The sequence below is a fragment of the Ambystoma mexicanum genome, chromosome 13 (genome assembly GCF_040938575.1).
Source record: "Ambystoma mexicanum isolate Mex_15411 chromosome 13, UKY_AmexF1_1, whole genome shotgun sequence".
Lineage (NCBI taxonomy): Eukaryota > Metazoa > Chordata > Amphibia > Caudata > Ambystomatidae > Ambystoma > Ambystoma mexicanum.
In genome coordinates, this window is record NC_090938.1 from 337,370,715 (window position 1) to 337,386,615 (window position 15,901).

Sequence of the window (15,901 nt, forward strand, 5' to 3'; positions counted from 1 at the left end):
GTAATTCTTCCAGAGTATTTGCCTTTTTCCTTGCACAGTTCATAAAATGAGTACCATTTAATTGGGTGTCAGTGACATCTGTTATTTACAATGTAATTTATTTACAATGTAATGACGCTCAAACTTCAGCCTAGTTGCGGGAGCAGTCAAAATGTATTCCACTCCAATTAAATAAACATTTCTTCCTTAGCTTATTGGGACCCCCCTAACCCTCAGGTCATTATTAGTTCAGTTCAGACCCACCCAGGAGTGAAACTCTGGCCTCACAATTTGCTGTAATGAGAGGGGAATATAACCTCAGTTCACTATCTCTGTCAGTTATGTTTGCTCATGGGTTTAACCATGATTGTTGGTGATAATTATTTTGTTTCTTTTCCCACAGATAACACCAGCATGGTCATCCTTCAACACACAAGGCTTCCATCGCACCCCAGAATACAGCCCTCATGGAGGGAGAGAGACAACAAGATGGTCAGAACTCGCCACTCTACTTTGCCCCCTTTCCCAGAGAAACACCTCTATAGACTAAAGAAGATGTTCTCCTGTGTCTTTGGTTTCATAGGGTCTTGCAGCCCCCTTTTGACTGTCCATTTCCCGAAGCATGTCTATTCCCCTGAAGTCAGTGTGTTTCATTACATCTTGTCTGCTCCTGTGCAACCTGTCTGTTCTACTGTGCTCTGTCCATTCCACCAGATTCTGTCTGTGTCTCAAAGGCCTGTTTATTCCAACTTACTTCCTACTCAGTCACTTGCTTTCTGTCTGTTTCGAGGCTGCCTGGTCATTCCTCGATGACTTCGCCATTCCGTCATAGCCTGCCTGGTGATTAATGTCCTGTCCATTATCTCAAACGCTGTCTGTTTCCCCACTTCCTGTTTGGTCCTACAGGCCTCTACTTAGAGTAAAGCTTCCAAAAGACGGGTTCTACCAATTTCTGGGGTTCGCAATGCGTGTAAGGTGTACTTTCAATTTGTGTCCACTGTTGAACATTGCCCTGTGACATTCACCTCTCTCTGTTGGGAGGGGGAGATGGAAAAGACTGGCGGTTTGGGCAAGAACTATTCCAGCATCCGTTCTCTCTGATGCCATAAGGGACAACTCATCAAGCCTTGAATTTTAATTTAATACCAATAAACATTTATTTTCTAAAAAAAATGTTGAAAATCTGTAATTAAAAAAAATCACCCAACAAATGCCTGGTGGTTTTGTTTTGTATTAGTATACAGAGGCAGCCACGGGTAGGGTTCATTTACAATGTCATATGTTTCTCAAGATGAGAATAGAACAGGTGATGGAGGGGTACAATGTACATATATAATTATACATCTATGTTTGAGAGACCAGAGTGGGAGAGCTACAGATTGGTGGAGAAAGGGTAGCATGGGGCTACGAAATACCACTTCACCAACCAGTAAGTGGAGCTTGACCTAGTTCTTGAACAATTGCAGTGATTGAAAAGTTGTGGGCAAAGATATCAGCAGAGAGGAGGATGTGGGACATTTTGTTGGGGGTGGGGTGGACCAATGTCCTGGTCTGATCACTCTTTGAGTATCATCAGAATTGTAGAAAACCCTTTCACAGCCCAGGAGCATATAAATGTGATCCAACGGGTTAGAAACATTAACAACGTATCAGAAAAGGGATTCATCTAACATCTTTCCTGAAAATGGACATCCCCGGCGTGGTGGCCATCAAACATCTTGCATCCACTAGAGTATGATCCACCAGACCCAGGCTTTACATGGATCTGGTACATCTGGCTGGATGGGCCAACTTATTGCATTTTACCACAGCATTTTACATGGGTGCCAACCAAATAAACCCTGTTCTGTACCTCTTCCCCTACTACTTATTGCACCCCCACAATCCATATACTAGCCTTCCCCGAACCTCCAAAACCTACCACGGTAAAGTGCAGTACGTTGTCCCTCTGACCAAACAGGGTCAGTAACATGTGGCCAGATGGCCGTCTACCCTTTAAATGTCCTGACGTCTTTGAAATGTAGCTCCATCAAATGCAACACAGCGTCATTACACAGTTAATAATTTAAATAACAAAAACCTTGGATCATTAAAGAGACGTGGGAGAAAATCAGAAAAACTCTGAAGAAAAGCAAAATTGCCAAAGATGCTTTTTTTATAGCATCTGTAATGTATCAAGCAAGCAGTGTGATCTGACTTCAATGTCCCCTGCATGAAGATGGGTACTTTTAGTGGAGTGACCAATGGGATCGAGCGCCTCCGCAATTCATAGGAGTATAGGTCCTGGATTGGTATGGGGAGGATCCCGTGGCCACCCCACTAAGTCAGTAGGGCAGGGAACAGTCACAGAGAACACCACCACAATACTTGCTTTGTAAGACATCTCTAAGAGGCGCAATCGCTCTGGAAATGTCAACACAACATCCCTTTCCAGCAGCTCTGTGAACCTAGGGCCAGGCTAACCCACTTTCTATAAAGCACAAATATAGCAACACTGTCCCTTTAAGGGGCGGTGAGAGTCTGAGCAGTCCCAAAACAACATAGAGTATGCTGCATGACAAATCACGGACCCTGCAATAGATTTTTCTCACAGACCTGGCAGTCCTCACTCCGTGATGAGAGCACTCACCAGGGAAGCAGGAGAGATTAAGGCCCTCATTACGACCCTGGCGGAAATCGAAAAACAATGGCGGAAATGCAATACCGCCATCGAATAGCGCTCGGTGCGATTATGACCCGTCACCGTAAAGTACGATGCCATTAGCGACACCGTAGTGAACGCCAACGCTAACTGCACCAAGTACGCGCACGCGCGCCATGCCAAACCGTAATTACCACCATGGCGTAATGGTACGCGAATTCCGATCCAAGCGGACATGTACCTAACGCCATCAAGCATGGCGGAATGTACCATTCCGCCATGGTGAGAAGTACGGCTTCGCGAATCAACCGTAAACGGCCCTACTGAGTGCCTGTACACCACTCCCTGGCCACATTGCACAACTCCTCGTAGGTGCAATGAAGACACAAATGCAACCAGTGAAATGTACAAGCCACCCATGCATGCCAACGAACAAATGAATCTAGGGGCTCCAAGTGCCTTGTGAGAGGCCATCCATTCATGCCATGGCACCATTGCCGCACTGATGCAGCACAGGCATGTGAAGGTTCAAGTACAGCAACATGAGCAGAAAAATGAGACAAACAAAAACAGGCCCCCCCATCGACTGACACCAGTGTAAGGCAACATACAAAGCAGTATCCTGAGGGAGACTGCACCAGCCCTGTACTCCTGCCAGTAAACCAACCAACCATCAGCATAAGCATGGACCACACAAGTTGGCAGAGTGACTGAGCAGCCAGGCACATCTCAAGAGGGGCCAATGGGAGCTGCAGGGCACAGATGGCACGAATACAGAAGCCATTCCAATGGACATGACCTCAGTCTCCCTCCCAGAAACGCACGCAAACACAGGCACCTGTGACCAGCCATATTCTGATAATCACATCATTCCACCAATCCACCTGGCTGACCGGCATCTGTTACACAAAAGCAAATCCCCCGCCCATGAGCAGGACATCATTAAAACAGTCACAATGGTAGCCACTATCCCTGACCACACTGGGCTTCGAAGGCAAACGCGGCCAGTACAGTACAGTACCACGCAACTATACTCAGAAGCCGGAACCTAATGCAGATCTTCTCACAAAACATCGCACCACAAATAGGAATATACTACATTACTTGCAAAGAAGAACGCTACACGGTTAAAATCAGAATAGACATTTAATGCACCACAAAATCACCAAGCCCATACAGCCATTAGGACATGAACCCCAAAATACATTTCATCATTGTGGGCTGCATCCGCAATAAATGACCAGCTTCTTCTTGTGTGACGCCCTGTTCCTTCATGGTACACAGGGGCTACATTCACGTTCAAAAAGGCAACATGGAAGCGCCTAGAACGGCAGGGCCGTCCCATTAGGTAGGCACTAGTCCAGCTGAAAGCTCGAAATGTTGCTCCTAGCCACTAGTACTGCGTAAGGGCATGTGGCCCATTGGCGATCGTCCCATAAGATCGTAATGGTGCTCCACTGATTAACTCGAAGCAGCAGGTGCCGGGAGTAAAAGCCATCTGCAGGAGTGGCATACAGATGGCAGCGGCAAAAGGGGAGGAGATACCTGTCACCCAAATGAAATGAAAAAGAATAGTAGGCCATCAGAACTTGATTCGTATTACTCACTTCAATGATCACACTAAATCTACAGCCATATGCATGCTAGCCCACTCCAAAGGATTATTCCCACCCAAAAATCACTTGCGAATCATAACTATGAAAATCGAGCTGGAAACACTATTACACACGAGTGCTTGTGTGCATGCGTCTGTCTAAACAGAATCCATTTGATGGGATTAGTAACGTGCATAGACACAAGTGTATGAAGGCGCGTCGAGACAGGGAGGGTACAACAAGGGCAGATAGACGATGGTCCCACTATGGCAGCTCTGCATCACATAGCGCAGGGGAGGTGGATAGATTCCAAAAAGCCCTGTACATGGCAAACTCTCCATTAAATCATCTGTCCATGCATCCATACATCATTTCCTCATCCCTGTATGAAAACGCCTGATTATTTACTCACATCACATGTGAAATTTCTATTGAGTCTGTGCGTAATGCAGTCTGCAAAATCCACTGTGCTCCAGGCCGGGATTCCAGTGTTGTGAAGTAAGATGTATTTGGGAACGTCCTGCCTCATCGTCCACTACGCTATTGCGCATCCCATACTATTCATATCAATCATTGCATTCTCGCCATGGCCCCTGTCCCAAGGACACTAAACAATAGAACGTTATATTTGCAGTCAGACGTGTGGGCGTCTCCTCGCCGCTAGCTGAAGACCGAAAGCGCCGTCCTTCGAATACCTCATTTGCAACATCACGTCGGAAAGGCATCTGTGACCGCTCGAAATCACAAATTCATCCATGTAGTGCGGCATTGTGTGTAAATGCAAACTGGCTTCACTCACAAATGGGACGCCCCGCCCGTCGCTGAACCGCAGTACAGTGCTGCATGAGGGTCCACCGTTAATCGAGCACTACATTCCACTGACCCTTCACAAGTTTGTTCGCGACTGCAAAGATAGTATGTGAAACAATGGAACCATAGCAGAATGAACATATGAACCAATATTTCACTGCCATCGGGATCATATACATGATTGTAATAGCAAGATGCCATGCGTCGAATTGCAGCGTTGTGTGCGGGACGTGCTCGCCCAAAGGGGATTGCAGCTTGCACAGGTGGAATGAATCACCACAGGCGGAGGCAATAGAGCTTGAAAACACATAAATTGCACACCCAACCCCCTTCCACACCCACATCAAAATGCTACCGGCAGGACTAGCGATGTTGGCCCTGGGGGACCTGATTGCACTGCAAGTACTCCAACTTCAAGAAGAAGACGAACAGCAACTACTACAACAACCGGCCGCACAGAGGAGACGCAGGAGGAGGAGGAGGGCAAGGCAGGGCCAGCAAGGCCCGCCAGCACAGCCACTACCACCACGCAGGCAGCCCGCAATCCCACGCCTCCGAGCACATCCGTTCAACCTCACGGATGAGCAGATCCACACCCTCTACCGTTTGGACCGGGACACCATAACCGCCATTGTGGATATGACACAGGCTGACCTTGTCAGCATGATAGATAGCCCAACCGCCATTCCACCCCTACTGAAGGTGGTGTCTGTACTCCACTTCCTGGCCACAGGCACCTACCAGCACACAGTCGGACAGTTGCATGGCATTTCACAGCCAGTGTTCTCACGGACACTATTGCAAGTGCTCGATGCCCTCCTGAAGCACGCAGACGACTACATCTCTCTACCACGCTCGGAGCAGGAAATTACGAACACAAAAGTGGGATTCCATGCACTTGGCGGCATACCGGGTTGCATTGGTGCCATCGACTGCACCCATGTGGAATTGGTCGTCCCGCATGCCATGGAGGCCCAGTACCGCAACCGAAAACAATTTCATTCTCTGAATGTACAAATGGTGTGTGACTCCAACAGGATCATTACCCATTGTTGTGCCTGATTTCCTGGATCAACCCATGATTCTATGGTTTTGAGGAACTCTACAATACCACGCTACATGGAGCGACACGCAGGGAACAGATCCTGGCTACTCGGTGAGTCTCATTTCATGCATGATAATGTGGGGTATGTGATGCGGCAATGACCTGGCAGGAAGGGGGGGGGCGTACGTAGCAATGTCATTCCACAAACATCCTTTATTGTCCACATACAGGTGATGCCGGGTATCCACTGAAGAGATGGCTCCTTACACCACTCCGGAACCCACAGAACCAGCCTGAGGAGGACTACAACCATGCCCACTCACGTACCCGTGTAGTCATAGAGCAGGCATTCGGCCTACTGAAGACTCGTTTCCGCTGCCTCAGCAGGTCTGGCGGGGCACTCCTGTACCGCCATGTGAAGGTGGCAAAGATGGTCATGGCATGTGTCATGCTACACAACATGTGCGTACGTAGAAATGTGCCCATGCCCCCTGACGCAGAACTGCAAGCACCTGTAGATGGTCATGATGAGGGTGTGGATGTGGCAGCCTCTCAAGGAGTCCGCGAGGCACAGGAGGGCCGAGACATTCGTCAGATTCTCATAGATTCATGCTTCTAGCACTCACGCCTGGTGGCTGATACATGGACACGGGACTTGTGGCACTGTGTGTGTCTGGAACATGCACAATATGGACTGTACGCCTATAATGGCCTCGTACACAAAGATCAATGTCCACACATCTCATTGGATGATAGTGAAATGTTTATCGCATATGTGAAATTATGTTACACACCCCATCTACCCGCCACCCAAGTGAGCCCAACATACCCCCTCCACCCTCCTACCTCCCCCCCGAACACCAGTATCCAAAGGTGCTCATTGTCAGTGGGCAGACGCTATTGCAAGCCCCCTCTCCGGGTATCAGGGGCACCCCTGCCTGTGGAGCGCAGGTTCCTCCCAGATCTACGTTGGGGGCTGCCCTGGACGGAACTTGCAACGGATGATGTGTCTGCCTGCTCACGTCCATGCATGTCCCTGAGGGTTTGTGAGAGCTCAGTGAGCACACGGCGCACAGCGGCAAGTTCAGCACATACGTCTTTGGACGTCGCATGCAGTTCCCCCCTCAGGCTCTCGGTGCTTCTCTCCATTTGTACTCTCAGGCTCTCGGTGCTTCTCTCCATTTGTGCCCTTAGTGTCTCTGTACTTCTCTCCATTTCTGCCCTAAGTGTCTCAGTAGATGTTTCTATGGCTGACTTAGTACCCCCACATTCATCAGCATGGTCCTTGAGGAGCGTGGCCAGTTGCTGCTGTTGCACGATCACCTGGTCGAGGGACTGTTGCCTCTGCTGGGCCATGGCCATTTGCGGTGGTGTCACAGAGGGGCTGGTCACCTCATGTTGCCTTGCCACAGGGCTTGTGGGGGATGGCCAGTCGTCGTCTTGTGGGTGCCCCTGCGTGGTATCCTCATGGTGTACGGGATGGAACAAACAGGGGGATTGAGACAGGTCATGGATGGATCTTACTTCGACATCCCCGTTTTCTGTGTCGGAGCATGCTGCCATTAATGCAGTGTCACCTATGGTGCTGCTGCCACCAGAAGCAGTGCCTTCTGTGGCATCCATTGGGGGGACCTGTGGTGGTGCTGTTGTGGGCATGCTGGCTGCTGGGGTGCCTGTTGAAGTTCCCTCCTGTGTGCTGTCACTTGATTTGTGCTGCTGCCGTGTCTTGATGCGTGCAGCTGAGGTGGAGGGTCTTTGGCCGTTGGTCTTGGCCCTCTTTGCAGGTGTGCTGGTAGGGGTGTCCTGGAGCTCGTCGTTTGAATCGGACCCTGTGGTGGAGTAAAGGAGGGTGAGCGTTATTAATGGGTCTGTTGAAATTGGAATGGCAATGTATCACATGCATTGGGGTGGTACCTGAGGGTGATTTGGGTCGGGGCCTTGGAGGTGGTTTCATTTTTGTGTGGATTGAGGATGCAGTTGTTTTGCAGCCTGCAGTTAGGGTGTGCATGCTGCACGTGTGGAGGGTGTTTTTAGGGTTTTTAATTATTTATGTATTTATTGTGCGTTTTAAAGTGCGCTATCAGGCCAATGTATGTGGACGTTCTCATGGACATGTGTTACTGTTGCACTATGTGGACACATGGTACTTCACATGATTGGACATTGTGGTTTTAGCATTGTTTTATTTGGCCCACCTACCTGATTCTTCGGATGTCTGCACTCCTTTCTCCATCCCTCCGACTCCCTCTATACTCTCCATTCCAATGGTGGAGGCACAGATTTCTTCCCAGGGGGTCAACTTGATGGGTGATTCCGATCCTCCCCCGGTGTCTGTGGCAATGTTTCGGTTGGCAGAAAGTATGCTCCGGACGCGTATCCGCAGGTCGTCCCATCGCTTTCTGCATTGCTGTGGGTTGCGGGGTGCGGTCCCCACCGCACTTACCCGCTGTGCCACCAGGGCCCATATGGCCTTCTTGTTCGCAAGTGCCGTCCTGGTCATTTGCGTCGAGAAGACGACGGCAGCATTCTCCTGGAGGGTCTCTGTGAGCACGGTGAGTTCCTCACGGGAGAAGTAGACCTGCCGCTTGCGGTCGCACGCTTTTTTCGCTACTTTTCCCATTGTTATTGTTTTCACTAGGGTGGATGACGGGTTGTGATGTGTCTCAGGGTAGTATTTTTAATGGTTGTGTGGGAATTCTGATTTTATAGGTGTACGGCGTGCTGTTTCCCGTTCCGGGACCATGTTTTTACTTCCGTTTCCGTATATTTACGGTCACCGTACTTTCCGATTGCCGCTCATTACGGTGACCGCTAAGATGGGTGGCGGAATTGCACCTAGGGCGCCGTACGATGGCGGTGGGGGGCGTTTTGGGGACATTTCCGCCATCGCGGACATTGCACTTCCGCCATGGAGTAGTGCTCGTGCCCGATGGGTCGGAATTAGCCGCACTTTGCTCCGTCGTGCAATGGCGGAAACGCTATTTACGCTGTGGCGGTCCGGTCAGTCACTTTCCGCCAGGGTCGTAATGAGGGCCCAAGTCATTTACTGCATGTTCACTAATATTGTCCAACACCGAGCTCCGTGAAGCAGCACACCACGATTCATCTGTGAAACAGGAGGAGGTTGTAAAAGTAAAGTAGGGCAGGAGGTTGGGAACAACCGGCAAGGTGGCCCGAAGAAAGCAAGAAGAAGGTGTTTGAAAACCAGGAGGAGGTGATAGACAATGTCAAATCAAAATAACTTTATTCGGCCGTAGGGTCATCAAAGTGCATCCTAACAACAAACATTTACATAAATTCAACTCTACATTATAATAAACCATTTCAATTAATGAAATCATCACAACCTGCTTCAATACAGTTCTAAGGGGTTCAGGCTCCATTAGCCTGATTGAGTTTGATTCCTGCTTAATCTTATCCCCAATGGGGTGAGATTCACACCTGATATGGGGATTGTTATGTCCTGGATGGGTCCAGTTGGCCAAAAGATTTTAATTGACGGTGCAAGCTGACTGAAATCCTGAATTTGGGTAAACACCCGAAGTGCCGCAGACCGCTCAGAACTTCTCTGTCTACTCTTTGGTCCATAAATTCCAGTCCCACAAAGTCATAAAGAGTATCACCCTCGTTAAACAGTCTCTTACAACCCACTATGGCTTCTCCAGATACAGAGACACATCCTCTAACAGTACAGAGCCAGGGTAGGCATTTGTTAAAGAGGGCGTCTTTTTGCTCTTGCTTATTGGCGAGAAGTTTTGGCACCCCATGTAAATATAGCGTAATATTGTTAGGGCCCATTTGGCCGTAGTTATTAGTCATTCTCCCTCTGGAGTGGAGTCTAGGTACTCCAGGTTCCTTTGATTTGACACAATGGGTATCTGGGGGCCTTAAACCTCGGTCATCCGATAAGGCCGACTTTGTACAGGGGTTATGGGTCTTCCTGGGCTCCTTATATGTAATAGGCTGCAGTAACTGCACAGCTTGGCATTTTAACCTGGTGTGGACGCCATTGGGCCCACATGGAGCAGAAGCGAAGTCAGAGTTGTGACCATGAGTGTTCTGTCCAAACGCACTGATGTGGGTGAATCCTGCTTGGGTGGACTTATTGGAACTGGATTATAGGGCCTTGTTGCAACAGTTGAGACCATAGGTGGCGCCTCCTGTGGACCCCCTCATTCCCTCCCCTCCCCTCCCCTGGCCTCCCCTGTGACTGTGGCATTGCTAATAGCAGTTGTTTAATAATTGTCAGCTCAGCTAACACTTGGCTATAATGAGATTAGCATCCCTGGGCTAGAAAGGCCTCCTTGGCGGATAATTCAGCAGAAGGTTGGGTGTCTTTGGTGCTTGGCCATCTCAACAATTTGTCAGCCCTTAATGGTGTTAATTGAAGAAAGGAGCTAGTCCCATTGCCATCAGGGACTCACTACAGGTGGGGCAGGACGAAGACTTGCCCTCCATATTTTCATGAATCCCTGTAACTATATGGTTAGTTGGGGCCATTGGGCATGTGCAAATGATTGGAGGTATGGATAACTTGGAAGGACCAGGCTCTTGCAACGAGATAGTGAGGAGGAACATGGTCGGAGAAAGGGGCTTAGGTGTCTAGCCCTCCCTCCAGGCACTGGAGGTGTTGCTGGTAACAGAAAGGGCTGGGATGGCATTGGCCTCCTCTAACGTTAAGGAGCCCTTCGTCTTAGAACTGGAATGATCTGGTAGAAGGTGTTGAGTCATCATAATGACAGGAAGGAAAGAAGAACAGGGGTAACACTACTATGGGCTACCTGATGCAGTCGAGGACAAAAGTTGAGACAACTGGTCATTCCTGCTGGCCATAGCTTCAGTTTTTGGGGTAACAGAGTTGACACCCGATATGCATGAAAAGAGTCCCATGTCACTATTAATACTAGCAAATGCTTCTTGGGTGGTGACTGTGGGACCTGATTTAGTTTGCTTAGTCATCATACCATCCCAGTTCCTGCCAACTCCCCCCTCACCTCCCATGATAGGCATCTTGACAGACATCTTGTTCCTCTGGCTCAATTGGGACTCCTCCTCCTGTGGCCTGTTGATCATGCCCCAAAAATCGATGAATTTCTCATATCAGATGGATGATATCCCCCAAGGTTCTGTTAAGAATGTTGGGGGCATTTCCTTCCTTGGAGTTTCTCTCTTTTTCACCCTCATCAGCAGAGACGACATCGAAATTGCAGAGCCTGTCGGTATTCGCTGGTATAGTCCTCCGTCTTCTTCGGACTGCTAGAATCTTGCCAGGGATCATGGGTTTTGAGGCTTCATTAGAAGGTCTGAAGTCAGCCTGTTCTCAAAAAAGGAGTGAGGGGGTATGGAGAGGGTGGTGAAACATCTTGCACCTCCATTGGGGATAGAGCTGAGTACAAGCCCCAAATATAAATAGACAGTCCAGCAGTCAAACTATAGCCCCACTTACTTTCACGTCTCTCTTCTCTTTCTGCTTTCGAGTTCACTTGTACTTGGGGCCAGAACGTTCCTCTGGGCTCCGCTGAACGCCAACCAATGCTGAACAACAAGCCGTGCCAAACACTGTGCCCTTGCTCAGATGCAGGCTTCACCACTGAAGGCTTGGTGCTGGCTTTTTCTGTCCAGGGGGCGTGGCCAAATCCGGAGCACAATAAGGAGTAAAGAAAGACCCGGTAAGGGTCCTGAAGGCTGCCAAACACTGAGCTCTTGCCCCACCGCGGGCTTCACTGCTGCGTGTCTGGTGCCAGCTATTTCTGTCCAGGGGGGTCTAGGCTAAATCCAGAGCAGAATCAGGAGCAAAGAAAGAGCCAGGAAGGGTCCTGAAGGCTGCCACCCTGCGGGAAAGTACGGCAGGAGGTTGTGAACAACCAGCGAGGTGGCCCAAAGGAAGAAAGAAGAAGGTGTTTGAAAACCAGGTGTAGGTGATAGAGAATGATGAGGCAGTGGTTGGGGAACATCAGAAGGGGTTGACGAGAGGAGATATGTTGAAAACCACAAGGAGGTTGGAGAAGGTCAGCAGGAACAAACCGAAAGAGACTCAAAGAAAGTTTGAGATGGCCAGTTGGGCAAAAGTTATAGGGTTATGGAAAGACTCTGATCAAAATTGGCCAGAGCAATAGTGAGAGGAGGTACGAGAGTGTGGCACAGCATCGAGGATGGCCTGTGACCAGCATAGAGAGACATTGAGGAGAACCCCTCAGCTTCTAGGAAATCAGAGAACCTTCTTTAGGTTGCTGAGAAAGGTGAGGTTAGTTCAAGTCCCTGTACTCTACCTAATGCTCCTGGGGACAGTACCCAAGGTTCCACAGAATTTGAAGGCAGCACACCATCACGTAGAAATGACTTGATTCTCCAAGAATGAAGAAGGGGCTTAAGCCAGGTGGAATGACAGAGGAAACGCTAGTGTATAGGAAACTCTTATGGCCAAGTGGCAGGCAGAGAGAACAAATGGGTGCAGGAAACCGTTAAGTTTGACAGTTTGACAAAGAGGGTGTGTGAAAATACTGAAGGAGAGACTCTGAGAAAGAAAAAAGGATATGTGAAAGCATAAAGCAAGAGACTAAGGAAGAGCACAACTAGGGTGAAGTAACCCGGCAGTTACATACTGGGAGATACTGGGAGAAAGAAGAACACTTAAGCCTGACCTATGTTGTCAAAGAGGGCTTTGCAGGGAGAACCAAGGAAAAGACAAGAATCCCCTCCAGTCCTAAATTTAGAGACATGTCAGGCTATGTTAGGACCAGAAATCTTGAGTTGGCCATCTTGAACCTATATTCTGATTTTGTTTATTGTGCAGTACGGTTCACAAACCCACAAAAAATATATAAGTTATCTGAGATTTTGTCTTCATCTGATTTCTGATCTGTGTCACTCTTTGACCAACCATATCTTCAAAATAGGTTTGGAGATGACAATTCCTCTAGAGAACCCTTTCATAGCTCCAATTAGCTAATTCAGGTCCTACAGTCAATAGTCTACCCTATGATGTAAGCAGCAAATATGCAAAGACCTGATGCAGCTTTTACAAATACATGGACCTTATGACAAATACTTCTTTATCCACTTCCATAACCTGCCAAACACCCTCATTGGAGCTGTCTACTCATCGCCTTTCAGAGCAGAACTGCCCCAAGCTAGAGATCGATGTCTCCCACGTGCTCTAATCCTCATCAGGTCATCAGTCGCTTTGTATACCATTGATCATAATATCATTCTAGAACTGCTAATCACCATGGATACTGATGGAGCTTCCTTGAAGTGGCTCACAGCCTTTTCACGCAAAATATACCCACCACATAAAACGAAAACAATAACTGTCCTCAACATCATGGATCGGCTGTGGTGGACCTTGTCAAGATGTATGTGTGGTGCCACAAGCAAAGATCATCAGCAGCTAGAACATCGGATGCCTTGTGTATGATGATGACACCCAGTTACATATTAATGTAAGGCAAGCCTTCAGTGCTAAGATTGCCTGTGACATCTTTGCAAATGGATGGCATCTAACCTTTTCTCCCTAAACACTCCGATAACATAGATTCTATTGTTAGGGTGTTTTGATCAGATGTCTGTGACTTTTCATTGGGAAGCTGCCAAAGGGACAGCCCTACCCCTTTTCCTCAACCATGAAATGCGAGAGTCCTCCTCACGCGACTTGTCTCTCACCACGCAATGAAATACAGTCACAAAAGTATCCTTTCAATGTACAAGACTATTTAGTTTCTTCCTTTTTTTGCTGCATCAGTGGATTGTGCTGGTTATTTTACTAATTATTCTGCAACTCCAATATTTTAAAGGCATATTTGTTGGTATATCTGCAAAGTTGTTACACATGCGCCAAGGGTCTCAGAATTGTTCTGCTGGTCTCATTCCTCATTTATGGCTTAAAGGAAATTATGTCACCGCGGCCTTGAAATCATTACATTGGGTATTGATAAACTAACAAAGTGACTTTAATATTTTATACCTGTACCATAAAGTCATCCATGATCAGGCCCACTATTCCCTGACCAAAGTACTACCCTTCTAGTAGCACATCAGAAGTCTAAAGTTAGCCTCTCATAACTTTCTGGTCTCACATTCCTGAGCTATGTTCATTATGCAGGTAGATACTGATACCCTCAGGGTGCCTTCCTCTGTAACTCACTACCTACTACTTCACCTAGAATCTGATTGGATGAAATTCTGACATCCTGAATGTATATTCTCACCCGCTGCTCCAGCCACTTGATTGGCCAATGGCCCTTCCCTTGGTGCGTAAGTGTGAATAATGATAGAGAGTAATTTGCCCATGGGACTATGTGAAGAGCTTGCTTTGTCCAGTAGAGGCTAGAATTATGGGTACCCCAAGAAGCCTTGAGGAAGCTTTGTTGTCCATTGGTGTCAGACAAGAGCATTAATTGTTGATGGAGATAGTCAATGAACTGGTTCTAGGTGATTTTCTCAATTTTTGTAGGTCGCCTAACAAAAATACCAATTTCTTTCAGCCAATTTTAGGTTTGCCCACACAAACCGAAAACAACTAATGTCTTTGACCTCCACCCTCACCCTCTTTCTCCCCTGGCGGAATTAACTCCAAATCAGGGGATTTCAACCCCCAAACCACCCACCCTCAGCCCCCACCACACCACTCCAAAACCCCCACTCTAAAAACATACACAAACACCCAACTCACAAGCACACAAACACACATGCACACATACACCTACCTGTTCTCCCACAATGCCGCTTACGGGTGCTGGCGTGCCTGTCAGCCCCTCAAGCACTTGTATGTGGCAGGGGCATTACAGTTCGATTTAGAAAGACTGCTCGGTGTATAAAAGCAAAAGAAAATATCGAGGCTGAGTACCCCAAAAGGAAATACACCAAACACTGGCTTATAAAGATTCACAGATCTTTATTCTATAACTGTACAGTTTACAAAGAAACAAAGTATCAGATAGCTATCTGGCCCTCAGTACATCACAACGAATACCAACCCTTTCGGTGTGAGAAGTGAAAGGTACTGGACGTCTAAATATTCACATCTTTTATACAGTTTCCAATCGCAATGTCCAGCCCCTCTATGGGTTAATTATTCTCTGTCTAGGGTTCGTGTCGAGTTCACCTCTAGTTAGTCCAACTATATGCATGTGGATTATTTCCAGTTTGTACAACAACAAGTCAAAATGGCAACAGTGTATCTTCGGATTTAACATTAAACCTTAGTACACGTCCTATACAATGTAGTTCAACAGGAGTTCACATTTAGTATTTAAACAACATTGTATTTGATGTATGTCCGCGGATCGGACTTGTTGGCGCGAGTAATCCTCGATCTACAAGTCAAATGTAGGACAAGGTCTCATTACATGACCCAAACATTTAGCCTACGGACAGTTTAGACATTAACCTATGTGCGAAAGACGGCTAGGTTACAAGCAGGAGAACACTGTCTACCATTTTAGAATACAGAGTGACTTTGAGATGGAAATCAAAATGGCGGATGGACCTAAAATGGCGGCTAAGTCGATCTAAGGTCAGAACTTCGCAACGCGGATTTCTTCGCAGAGCGACTGGGCTTAGGCCAATACATACAATAAAGGATGCACAATATGATATCCCGTTTAACAAACCCTCCTTTTGGCCTAAGCCAAGCGCTAAACTACTCTAGTCACTTTACGAGTAACTCCACGTCTCAATGTCCATACATCCTGAATCACTATCGGAGATATCAATTGCCATGATGTCAGATACTAAGATTTCTTTCAGCACAAATTCATTGGAGATTTTCTCTGAGATGTATACCTTGTGCCCTTATGCAGCCATCGCTTGTGCACAACATCCTCCTAACAT

At 47.7% G+C, this 15,901-nt stretch overlaps 1 protein-coding gene across 4 annotated transcripts in view; it reads left to right on the forward strand.

The window, feature by feature from the left end:
- CDH24 (cadherin 24) overlaps positions 1–1,183 on the forward strand; it is a 1,353,690-nt gene extending 1,352,507 nt beyond the window's left edge. For all 4 annotated transcript variants that reach the window (XM_069633835.1, XM_069633833.1, XM_069633832.1 and 1 more), the window contains one exon: positions 383–1,183. The gene's annotated coding sequence lies outside the window, so the exon portion shown is untranslated. The remainder of the gene's footprint in view (positions 1–382) is intronic.
- Positions 1,184–15,901: the final 14,718 nt, after the last annotated feature.